The following is a 12,926-nucleotide window of genomic DNA, read 5'->3' on the forward strand; positions in this document are numbered from 1 at the left end:
TTTTTTTTTTAATGGGGTAAAAAGTTGTAGAGAGGTCAAAATGTGGGTACCCCCCGTTAACGTTAACCAACCTTTTATTTAAAAACAGTTTGTGCTACAGACTTGTGAGAGGTGTCATTGTATTGGAAATCGCACAGCAAATCCAAAAAAGGATCATAAAAAATACAGCTGAAAGAAAACAAAAGGAAGTTATATCTAAACAATGTTTTTTACCTTTGATCTTGGGGGAAAACCCCCAAAATAAAAATCTCAAAAGGTCAATGCCTCAGCTTCGTCAGTGCAAAATTTCAGGAAGGTAATATTTTTGGTTTGCTTTGAAAAGATCAAAGCCTAACCTGTCTTCCCCCACCTCTAAGAAACCCGAAAAATGTTCCTGTAACAAACATGAATCGGATGACACAAGTAAATGAATAACATCACTGGTAGGAAAAGAAGTCAGCACCTTTCATTCCAGGTGAACAGTTTGTCACACACGGTTCTGGCACGTCCCTTTTCTGCTATAAGTCATTAGATCCTTTTGCATGGAAGGCCCCGGTTGCAAGGGTGTGCGGTTCTTTGATGGACCCAGATTCAGTTAAAATCTGTTTGCCCACTGACGATGGGAATGATAATGTAGAGATGGGAGCCCAGCTAACAAGATTTAAGTTTTTGCAGGTATCAAGTAAAGGCCCTGGTCGCTCACACCTCTGATGTAAAACGCTGGATGCACAGGCCTGTTGTGGTGTTCGCAGAACCAGTCCGAGCTGAGCCTGGCGCAGAGTTAGAATCCTGTTGGGAACGTGCCAACTTATTAGAAATAGATTGGATTATTTAAACTAACCTGTATTGATTGAAGTAATATGATATATTCTTTGTCAATAATTATAGTAATGCTGTATATGTTCCTTTCAAAAAGATCTGTATACTCAGCAGACAACAATGGATAGCTGTTGTGTACAGTCTATGAAAGCACCTGCTGGAAGGAGTCAAACTTGGCAGGCTCTTATCATAAGACCTTGTTAACATATTCCAGTTTTATGAGAAAAAAGTAGCTTCTTTTGTTACTTTACTTTCATTACTTTTGGATAACAGAAGGTAGGAGTATTAGAAAATGCTTACGGTAGTGTCTCATACTAATCAACACTAAAAACTGACAAAAGGCTAGGGTGTCTTAACACCTGCTTCAACTGGATTTTGTATGAACAGAGAAAGGGAACAGACTTAACTCAGTAAAATAATATTACCATTTCTAGGAGCAACTGTTATACTGAAGTATCTGAATTAGAAATACATGTTATAAAATCATTTAAAGTTAAACTGTTATACAAATAACATTATTATTGTAGAAAGAACATATTACAGTTAGAAACGAAAGAAGTTCAGTACTAACTGAATATTGTAATAATTGTACTGTGGTTTAAAGAATATAAAACCAGCATAAATAATATTACAGCAAATGATTACAATGATTTGAACTAAGAAAACTGAACAAGTGTTAATGTTAGAAAAAAAGCTTGTCTATGTGCCTTTGTCATTAGTGCACATACACGCGTGGAACTCTGTAACCTTGAAAGAAGCAGGCATCTGGGGGAACTAAACATGGAGGCTAGGTATTGCAAATTAGCAAAAACAAAAGGTTAACCCTTTTCAGACAGAATGATATTTGAAACTAAAAAGACCTATTTGATTTTATTTGATTGTATTGTTACTAAGCATAGAGGTTTTATATAAAAAAAAGTATTCTGATCTAATAATAGAGTGACAAAACCTTCTGAAGAGAAATAATATGTTTTAAGTATTTTGATCTAATAAGAAACATGATATTTAAACTAACAAGTGTTTTTGCTTGTTAAGGCTCTATTGTAATACACATATACTGTAAAAGCAGGAGCGATCATTTAATTTAATCCATTTAAAAATTTGTTCAGTTTCTTTCTCCAACTAAATAAAAAATATTTTAGACATTACAATATCCATTAAATTAAATAATATACATGTTTAGTTTATAAGGTTTTACTGCAATAAAAAACAGGAACTGTTAGGTTGGAATATTAGACAAATAAAGTGTAAACTGTATTCAAGGAGGCTGTGTGGTCCAGTGGTTAAAGAAAAGGGCTTGAAACCAGGAGGTCCCCAGTTCAAATCCCACCTCAGCCACTGACTCATTGTGTGACCCTGAGCAAGTCTCTTAACCTCCTTGTGCTCCGTCATTCGGGTGAGACGTACTTGTAAGTGACTCTGCAGCTGATGCATAGTTCACATACCCTAGTCTCTGTAAGTCGCCTTGGATAAAGGTGTCTGCTAAATAATAATTTTAGTACACAATAAATCTACAGAACAATAGCCGTGCCCTTATCTGCTTGCAAGCAGAGCGGTACTAGATATGGAAGGTTCTTTTTGGCAGTCAAAGTGAGATTTACTTGTAGTCAACCGTTTTGAATCCAAGGTCTTTCTATGATAAGAAAACCAGGCAGTCGAAGCGAGCATTCCACAAATTACCGCTCGCATTCAATTGTTGTGCACAAGCTTTTACTTAACTGCAATGATATTAAAATAATCACGTCGGGGGGAGAGGAAAGGAGCGAAAATGTATGTGTGCGGGACAATCATTGATATTTATTTGAAAAATTCGATTTTGTGTGCCCAGTTAATCGCTTGCTATTTGGAGACTTAACTCCTAGTTTATTTGTTTGTTTGTTTGGCCAATGTGCTGTTTATTTTGAAAAGTATTTTGTTTTTGTAAAACCTTTTTATTTAATAAAGAACTGAGTGCCATTGCGTTTTAGTTTTGCCCCGCAGTAGCCTGTGTCTTGTGGTTTCTGTTTCTGGTCTGACGTCACTCCTACAGCCATCCTTGTCACAAAACCCCAATTGGGGTCATGTCCCACAACTTGAGAACCGCTGCCCTAGATCATTCAACATCAGCTGTTTGCTCATTTCAATCCAAACCTCCCCCAAGTGAAGGAAAAACTTCCCCAACTGAGGAAAATTCATTACTTCAGTGAGGGTTGTGCTGCCCAATACAAAAACCGGTTCAATTTCATAAATCTCTGCCACCATAAACTGAACTTCAACTTGGATGCAGAATGGTATTTTTTTGCAACTTCACATGGCAAAGGCCCTTGCGATGGTATTGGGGCAACAGTCAAGCGAAAGACTGCAAAAACTCAGAGAGGAAGTTTTGTTTCTCTCATCTATGCAGATATGTATTGGATGGGTATGATTGAAAACGTTTGAGGAATTTGGGGATTTTTATATCCAATTCATGCACCCTGGTGGGAAATGACAGCAATATCGCTGGTCAGAGAAGGATGACAAATGCTGGGCACTCCATGGCAACATTCTTTGCAGTGGCATATGCCCTAGTCTCACTTCGACTTCCTCAAGAGGCTACAAGTTTCAGAATCAAGATCTCAAAAAGACTGAGAAACTGTGGCGAGAGAGAGAGAGAGAGAGAGAGGGTGGAGATTGACTGGTGGAATAAAAGGTGCTGACTTTTTTTCCCAATGATAATGTGTTATTCATTTGGGGGGGGGGGGGGGGTTGGGCAGGTTAGGTTTTGATTTTTTCAAAGCAATCCAAAAATATTACCTTCCTGAAATTTTGCACAGATGAAGCCAAGACCTTGACTTTTTCTTGGTAATCTTTTGAAATTTTTATTTTGGGGGGTTTCACCCCAAGGTCAAATATCAAAAACTTTGTTAAGGTGTAACTTCCTTTTGTTTTCTTTCAAATGTATACCTTTTTGTATTTGTCGTGTAAAAGGTTGGTTAACGTTAAGGGGGGGTACCCATCAACCACATTCTGACCTTGTGAAAGGAAGACTTGAGTGGTGCATGTAGGTGGTGCCATCAGACCAGGAAATGAAACCAATATTTGTGGCTGGAGACTTAATTATCTATTAAACAATTACCTTATTAAGGCTCCAGTCATAAATATTGGTTTCATTTCCTGGTCTGATGGCATCACTCAAGCCTTCCTTTCATAAGGTCAGAATGTGGTTGATGGGTACCACCAGCTTTACCAGGATGGGGATTCAACCCCATCCACATTTTACAAGACCGACTTTTTGCCGGTCTCAAATAAAAAATAATAATGTCGGACGGCTTTTGTCCGTCCGCACACAAATACAATTTAATATAATACAACTAATACTACTACTACCAACAACAACAACAACAACAACAACAATAATCATATATAAATAATAAAAGGGGAGGGCACCTTGCCACAGACCTCTATAACTTTTTACCCCTTTACCTGATCACTGTAAAAATGTAAATTTGAGCTTGTTTGCCTGAAATAACCCCAAGAACCAAGTTTGGTGTAAATCAGAGATGGTGAGGTCACCTGTTGGGTGATTTGTCACGGAATGATCCATTAGGCCTATCTGGTGTTCCTTGTAAGTCCTCTGCATGGGCTTCTCAATTGTAGCTGCATTTTAGTATTGCTCAGCATTAGAGTGCACTGTAGCCGCATAAACTGGTGTAAATCAGGGGATACATTACAAAGGGTTGAGCTTGAACCGGATCCGCAAAGTAACTTCTTTGATATCAATACGATCACTCTCTCTTTCAGAGGTCGGGTTTTAATTATAAACAACTTGGTGGCGTCCATGCTTTAGCACACAATGATCTGTGTGCAGCCTCAGCAGTCCCTGCTACAACAGCTCGAAAGAATGATTGTTGATTTTTTTCTGGGATGGGCTGCATTGGCTCTATAAAGGTAAAAATAACTTTTATGGCTGGCTTTTTATAAAAAAAATGTTTTGCAAATATTGCTAAATCAGTCATATCACTGAAACATTAATGTCTGTAACAAATGTGCTCTTTAAATTGAGCGGTTACATTTGATCTGTGATTTTAGTAGATAAAGTCACAAATATGGAAACTGGTATAGAGCTTAAAAATAATTATTTACTGCAAAACAAAAATCTATGCAATGAGTGACTCTTTGAGCACTACATATGTTATTACATCCAGCCATGGCTTTTACATTACTTTATCTTTCTTATCAGCGATTCACTACACTCTGCTTTGGTAAATGACATACTATCGAAAATTACTAGTGTGTAGCAGAACATCTGCACACTTGAAAGGGCAGGACACAAGCTTTACTGTACATCAAAAATAAAAACTTCAACACTACACAATAGGGGGGAAGATTATCAAAGGCAGAAAACAGCTTTTAAATTGACAGAAAGATCTCGATTTAGCTAGAAAGTGAGCGCTGTGCATGACATCCTATCAAACAGAGAGCTGCATTTCACAGTGTTTACTGGTTCTGGGGTAAAGCTGGAGGGTATAGGCCTTCACTCTACCCACATTCTGTTGCACGTGATTAATAGGGAAAGTAAACCTAATACTGGCTATTAGGGCAATTGGGTTTCTGTCCATCTATCTAACACGTCAGTGCACTGATTATCAATAACAATAGTTCCTGGTAAAAACATGCTTATACTGCAGTGAGCAGTGCATCAAAAAACTCCTCATAGCACATCAGCGTCAGCAAGTTTACAGTAAAACACATTCAGTGGATCAATAAAACCAGGTTTTGCTTTTTCAAAAACAGCATCCTACATATCGTAGTTTGACAGAGTTGTGATTGATGGTTCAATAGCTCATCTGCAGTTTGTTAGGAAACACAGATAAAAGGTCATTCATTATATGGCACCAAATTGTCCTTTTACTGCCACTCTCTGCCTATGACACAGAAACTTATATTGTTAAAAATAAAGGATCTAATGGAACAAAGAGGCACTTAACAAACTACTATACTTTTTTATTGACACTGAGAAACCAGACATCCTTTCGTATGACTACATTTCTACCATTGAGTTTTTATAGTTCTGGATATACTGTATATGTAATGCTACCAGATGAGGATTAAAGTCCCTAATTATTGGTAAAGGGGTTAAACAGCTCCAGGCCAATGATGCACCAGCCCCGCACAAGAGACCAGCCAGCCAGAGCACCATTAAAGCTAGCTGCTATGATGGGACTTCGCCCTGGGAAGCCTACCAGGTGAAGTTCTGCCTGGTGACCCGGGTGAATGGATGGGCAGCTGGCAGCGTCGCTGGAGTGACAGGCATTGCAGGTCCTGCTTGATCTTGACCTGATGGGCCTTTATGACTTTAAAGAGCTTGCCACTGCTCTGAGCCGCCGGTTCGGGAAAGTCGAGCCAGAGATCGGCCTGGACCACTGGCTGGCTACCTGAAGCTGCGCCAGTGGGGAGAAGCTGGGGGAATGGGTAAGTTCCACGGCCTGGTCCCCACTGCCATCCGACAGCAGGTCTGGCTCGCCGCTCCAACCTCCCTAGAGCAGGCCCTGGCCCATGCCGAACAGGTCGAAGCTGTGCTTGAGGAAGGCAGTCGAGACCGGGCCATGAAGCGGGTCTGCGGTGCCACAGGAGAGGGGTCTGCCAGGTGTGCCTCCGAACAGTAACTGGGCAAGTCGATCCCATACTGGGACGGCGGCGCCTTAAAGCTCAACTAGGAAGCCTCCTAGTTGAACACGAGCTCTGGATGGCGGATATCCAGGACCACTGTATTCTGGGGCTGGATCTACTGGCCAAAGTGGGGGCCACCCTCGACCTGGCTGCTGAGGCTGTGTTCATCAGGCAAAACCACCTTTGGCTCGCACTGGTCCGGGAACTAGGGGAGGAGAGACGGCTGAGCGAGACGGCTGAGCGAGCCAACATCGGCGCGTCAACCAAAGAGCAGGGCTCGTCGAACGCGGAGGGGCAGGACCCGGCCTCTCTCAGAAGCAGATGACAGCACCCGCTCCACTCCGTGTCATATGGCGCCTCCACAGCCAACCAGCAGAATCGTTTCTGGGGTGAAGGACAGCGTTACAAAAAGGATATTGCTGCTCTAGAAAGAGTGCAAAGAAGAGCAACCAGAATTATCCCAGGTTTAAAAGGCATGTCGTATGCAGACAGGCTAAAAGAATTGAATCTATTCAGTCTTGAACAAAGAAGACTACGTGGCGATCTGATTCAAACATTCAAAATCCTAAAAGGTATAGACAATGTCAACCCGGGGGACTTCTTTGACTTGAAAAAAGAAACAAGGACCAGGGGTCATAAATGGAGATTAGATAAAGGGGCATTCAGAACAGAAAATAGGAGGCACTTTTTTACACAGAGAATTGTGAGGGTCTGGAACCAACTCCCCAGTAATGTTGTTGAAGCTGACACCCTGGGATCCTTCAAGAAGCTGCTTGATGAGGTTCTGGGATCAATAAGCTACTAACAATCAAACGAGCAAGATGGGCTGAATGGCCTCCTCTCGTTTGTAAACTTTCTTATGTTCTTATGTAAAGCCCCCTGAAGCAGCTGTAGATGCGGTTGAGGCCCTGTGGCAGCAGAGACGGGAGGGTCTCTCGCGGGCTCAACAGGACCAGCTGAGTGAGCTGTTGAGGGGGTACAAAGAATGTTTTGCAGCCAGCGTGGGGGACTGTAGCCGCACTAGCCTTGTACAGCACCACATTGACACTGGCAGTGCAGCCCCGCATCGCCTCCCCCTTGCTAAACGGGAGGCGGCAGATGCTCTCATACAGGAAATGGTCGTCGCTGGAGTTATAAGCCATCAGCCAGTCTGTGGGCTGCACCTGCTGTGCTCTTCTTTCAGCACCCTCAACCTGAGGAGCGGCTACTGGCAGGTCGAGGTGGCTCCTGAGGCGTGCCCGAAGACCAAGAGTCTGTGGCAGTTTTCAGTGATGCCGTTCGGACTGTGCAATGCCCCAATGACATTTGAGCACCTGATGGAGCGTGTACTAGCTGGAGTTCCCCGGACAGCCTGTGTGGTGTACCTGATGGCACACACTGCCACATTGTCAGACAAACTCGTAAACCTGTGTGCGGTCTCTGAGCGCGTCTGGGGAGCCGGTCTGAAACTCCACCTGGAGAAGTGCAACCTGTTCCATAAGAAAACGCACTTCCTCGGCCATGTCACCGGGATGGACAAAATCGCTACTGACCCTGCCAAAGTGGCCGCAGTAAAAGACTGGCCAGTCCCCATGACAGTGACTGCAGAGCTTTTTGGGCCTGGCATCATACAGGCGGTTTATTAAGGACTTTGCCTGGATCTCCAGGCCCTTGCACCGGAAAGGGGGCCAGTTCACCTGGGACTTACACTGCTTTGCCAGCTTTGGAGAGTTGCGGAAGGCCCTCGCAGACACCCCGGTCTTGGCGTTCCCCGATCCCCAGAAAACTTTCATTCTGGATACGGACACAAGCAATGTGGGGATCGGGGCGGTGCCAGGATCCCCCTGAGAAAAAAAGGAAGTGTGAAAAAGCAAAACACCAGCCACAGTGCTACCATAAAGAATGGGAGGCTGATCCTTTATTTGCTGGACGGTTACAGCCTGTAGTTGGCAATGCAACATGAGCAAGGTGCCATTGTTGTAACTCACTGCAGGACATACTGTCCTGAAAAAGCATGCCAAATCGAAGAAACACCAAGAAAAATTGAAATATTTGGCTCCAACTCAGAAGTCAATCACGCAGTGTATGCAAGTGAGTACTGAAAAAGTTACCTTAGAAACTGCTGTTATAACAGCAGAGCTGAAGCTTGCTGGATTTTTGTCTGAGCATAATATAGCCATGCAAGCCGCTGATCATTTGACTGATGTGCTGAAAGGCATTTTTAAGTAGCGCAAAATCTCAGCCTTGGTCGCATAAAGGCTACTGCTATTACAAAGCATGTAATTAGTGATTGCAGAAATTCTCAAAGGCAAGAAATTCAGCATTCTAACTGACGAGTCGACCACTCTGTGTTGTCGTATTGTCGTGTGTTTCTTTGATGATGCTACAAAGTCAGTTCAGAGCCGCTTCTGGCAGCTAGCTCAGGTTTTTTCAGGCATGCTGCACACGGGAGCCACAGCAGAACATCTATGTGAGGAAACTATCAAATCCTTCAGTAATGCAGGTGTACCTCTTGCAAACATTGTTGGTTTTGGTTCTGATGGATGCAACACAATGATGGGTAAAAATAATTCAGTTGCCAGTCGCTCGCGGAATGGTTTTCCCGGCATCTTAGTGCAACAATGCATTTGCCATTCATTGCACCTTTGCGCCAGTGAGGCATGCAAGCAGCTTCCTCGGAGATGTGAGGATTTAGCAAGAGATGAGAACTTTCAAAGCAAAAAAGTCATGATTACCACTCTGCGCAGCAAAATGGTTGAAACTTACACGGACATTCTCCAGTCCTACATGGGAAGAAATTATGTCCTAATGACACCACTCAGCCAACTGATCCTGCAGATGCATCTGAATTTGTACCACTTACCAATATGTACCTGGGTGTTAACATGATGCAGCATGTAAAGCTCTTACACAAGAAAATTCAAGTCTTAATGGATTTTCGAGTCAGTGCTTCCTCATGACTGCTTGTCTTGAAATAAAGAAACGCTTCAACTTTGATGATCCAGTTCTCAATCACATTGAATGCCTCATTCTGTCGGTGGCCACGGATCAGGGCTCAGTACCCCTCCTTGTTGCCACTACTACAAGAAGTACCACAAATCCTGGATCCTGAAAACACTGATTTACTCCAGCTCATCGATAACCAGTGGAGGCAAATGCCCTTGATGAAACTGCACGAGAACGTTAAACAAATGGATGTGGACAAGTTTTGGAGGATCTCAAAGGAAGGAAAATAAATGCTGAAGGAACTGGCAACATTTGCCCTTGACATTCTTGTTTTCCCTCACTCAAGTGCTTCTTGCAAATGGGTGTTTTCACAAGTTAATATAATTAAAACGAAGCTACGCAACAGACTCATCACTGACACAATCAATGGTCTGCTGCTCACTTCGCAGTGTGTTAACCTTTCTGGTGGATGCGTTAAATTCAAGCCTACTGATAATATGCTGCGCTCCATTACTTCCTCAAATTTATACAGACAAAAAACAGATCCCAAGAAGTCAACATCTGCAGGACCTTCACAAGCAGTAGAGGACAGCGATTCTGAAGTGGAATTCAACATAGATTAACTAAAGCGACTTACAGTTAACATTATAATGTAATTGTATTATATGCAATGGAACACTGTAAACTCTCAGATAACTGCAAATAAATGACACAGTGCAACACTAAGTACCTAATTCAGTAGTTTACAAATGAAGCAAAATATACAGTGTGGGCAACCAAAGCATATAAGGGGCAGAATTACAATACATAGAATTAAACAGCGAAACAAAACAAAAGAAGAACAAGCATAATAATGAATCTCAGTGCTTGCAGTAGAACAAAGAGTTAAACAAAAGGTGCTTGTGATCAGTGGGTGGTGTCGAGTACCGGTAGTTCAGCGCAGTGCTTGCGATACAGTTTATAAGGTAATATGATGTCACAAATCTGATAATTTTGAGGTTCCAATATGATATTTCCACTTTTCAAATCTGTCAACGCTGCTGCCTGCCTGCCTGCCTGCCTGCCTGTCGGTTGCTGCTCTGGTCTCTTTTGGTGACAAAGATAAAACAGTTGTCCCATATTTAAATGAACTGCAGGAATGATCCAATTACAATCCCTAAATAAGGAGGATATCCATACAACTGGATGAAGCCAACACTCATGAAATTCAAGATGTCTGTACAGGTGACTTCTATTGTCACAGCCATCAGACACGCATATTATTATTATTATTATTATTATTTATTTATTTCTTAGCAGACGCCCTTATCCAGGGCGACTTACAATCGTAAGCAAATACATTAAGTGTTACAATACAAGTAATACAATAAGAGCAAGAAATACAATAACTTTTGTTCAAGCAAAGTACAAGTGTGACAAACCACAATTCAATAATACAGCAGATAATAGTGATACTGTTACACATATGATCAGTATACACTCTACCAGTTTAAAATTCACTGGCATTGTCTTTTTTGTGTGTGTGAACTGATTGCAAAGGTGGCATCTTTAGCAAGTGATTCTGGGCAGTGGAACTATAATCTTTTAAATGGCCAGTAGGTAGTTTAGGAGCAGGCCTTATGTACATAATTTTAGGATTCAGACATAATTAAAAAAACTGGCTTCTTTGACACAAAGGCAGCGTACATGCTGTAGATTATACAATGTTAAGGGTTTTGCAGACAAATCCTTTTATAGGAGATTTTCAGCCTTCCAGATGCTGATCTTCAGAAGACAGTGATGAGAACAGCCCAGGGCAAATGGATAACATAATCAAATATTTCAGATTGTGCTTGTATTAAATAGGTTGAAATTGCCAATCCCTCTAATCTTTAATTATAAAAATAGTGTTTTGACCTAATCTGTAGAAATGCATGCCAGATTTTGACAGAAAATACTAAATCCACTTAGTCAGACACATATAATACAAAACATTAAATAAAAAAAAATCTCTGTGTGCTTTTGTCAGACAGGTACTTATTGAGAAACAAGTGCTGGGGCAAAAGCAGATTTTCTGGAAGAACTAAAATAATTTCAACTGTAGTAAACTACTTACAATACAGCAACAAAGGATAGCGGCACCATACTTAACCCTAGAATTAGTTGCAGGTGGGAGCTGCTAACTATTATTCTGAGTAACTCTGGCTGTTTGATATTAATCTTTTTTTTCTTCTTTTTTTCTTCCTATTCAGAAAATCTGCCTTTGCACTTGTAACTTAACCTAATGTAGATTTTAAAATAAAGGTGGTATTTATAAACCACTGCTCTTAGAACAGACCCACTGAGAACAGACCCACTCAGATAACATCCATCTTGTAATAAACTCAGCAACTGCCAAATGTAGAAATTTCAAGAGGAATAGAGACAGTAACCCTTTAGGCCTGCCACGAACCCCATTACGTGATGTTTCCTGATTTATGTTTCCCATATAGTTATATTTGGGGACCAGGCATGTAATAATTACTAGTACATCTCATCTCACAATCTTAGGCTGCATCAGCTGAGACCGAGAGTGTGAGCAGAAAGATCTAATATACTGTGCTCCCTTGCTACAACGTGGGTCTCGGGAGACACACAATATGAGTGTTATAAATGAAGAGCGTTATAAGCGGTGGAGGGGGTGGGGGGCGTCGCGGGACACAACACACATCTGACTGAAATACAAAATAAATCTCTCTCTATAATGCACATATAGTGAAGCAAAAATGTAACTTTCTGTGAACTAACCATGCACAAAGCACCATGTAATCAGCGCTATGTTTTTTGCAAAAAAAAAAAAAAAGGTAACAATCCCACTCATGGATCATTTTAATTAGCAGTTTTTAAACTATAAATAGCCTGTCTAAACGGAGTTCAGTTCGAAGCGACAGACAAGCAAACCAAGTACGAGAAGGAGAGCGAGTTGAGACAGGGGAAGAGGGAATGGGCTCGCCACAGGTTCTGCTGTCTGCTCTGACATCACTGAGTTGGGCACAGTGGGAGCAGGAGCATGAAGGAGTTGCTCATTTCAATAGGATTTTGCGAATGCAGTGTGTTAGTCTGAAGACATGGTATGATTTAGTTTAGTTATTTAATAACTCTCCACCGGGCCTGGGTCGGTCTATAAGTCATATTAAACAACAGGCTCATTTCAGAAAGCATTAAAGAATGAGTTATTATTATATATTTTATATATAGGTTCAATTAAGCATTAATGCCCAACCCAGTGGCCATTAACTGCTGGATAATTGGCTGTGGTGGCAGTTACGTGTCCCCAGCCGAATGCGAGGGCACTTGACAACAGACAATGCACTAGATTCTAAAAGCTATTTTCTACACATTGTCATTAGCAATATAAAAGTTCTTTTTGAGTAAAAAAGAACACGATTTACAAAACGAATAAGAAAGAATTGCAGACTGCTCACAAATCCTCAACTGTAATGTCTGCGTCCTTTATTTCTGATTTGGTATCCTTATTACTGAAGGTGTATTTGTGCTATCAGAAAAAATCATGCTAATAGTGTTTTGGAGTAAGTAGCTTTGAGAATCTACCCCAA

The 12,926-nt window shown here is 41.5% G+C and overlaps 1 protein-coding gene across 2 annotated transcripts in view; it reads right to left on the reverse strand.

The window, feature by feature from the left end:
* Window positions 1-12,926, reverse strand: part of LOC117399920 (gamma-aminobutyric acid type B receptor subunit 2-like) — a 311,468-nt gene that overhangs the window by 156,572 nt on the left and 141,970 nt on the right. The window lies entirely within an intron of this gene.

Source organism: Acipenser ruthenus, chromosome 4 (assembly GCF_902713425.1).
Source record: "Acipenser ruthenus chromosome 4, fAciRut3.2 maternal haplotype, whole genome shotgun sequence".
NCBI classification, from domain to species: domain Eukaryota; kingdom Metazoa; phylum Chordata; class Actinopteri; order Acipenseriformes; family Acipenseridae; genus Acipenser; species Acipenser ruthenus.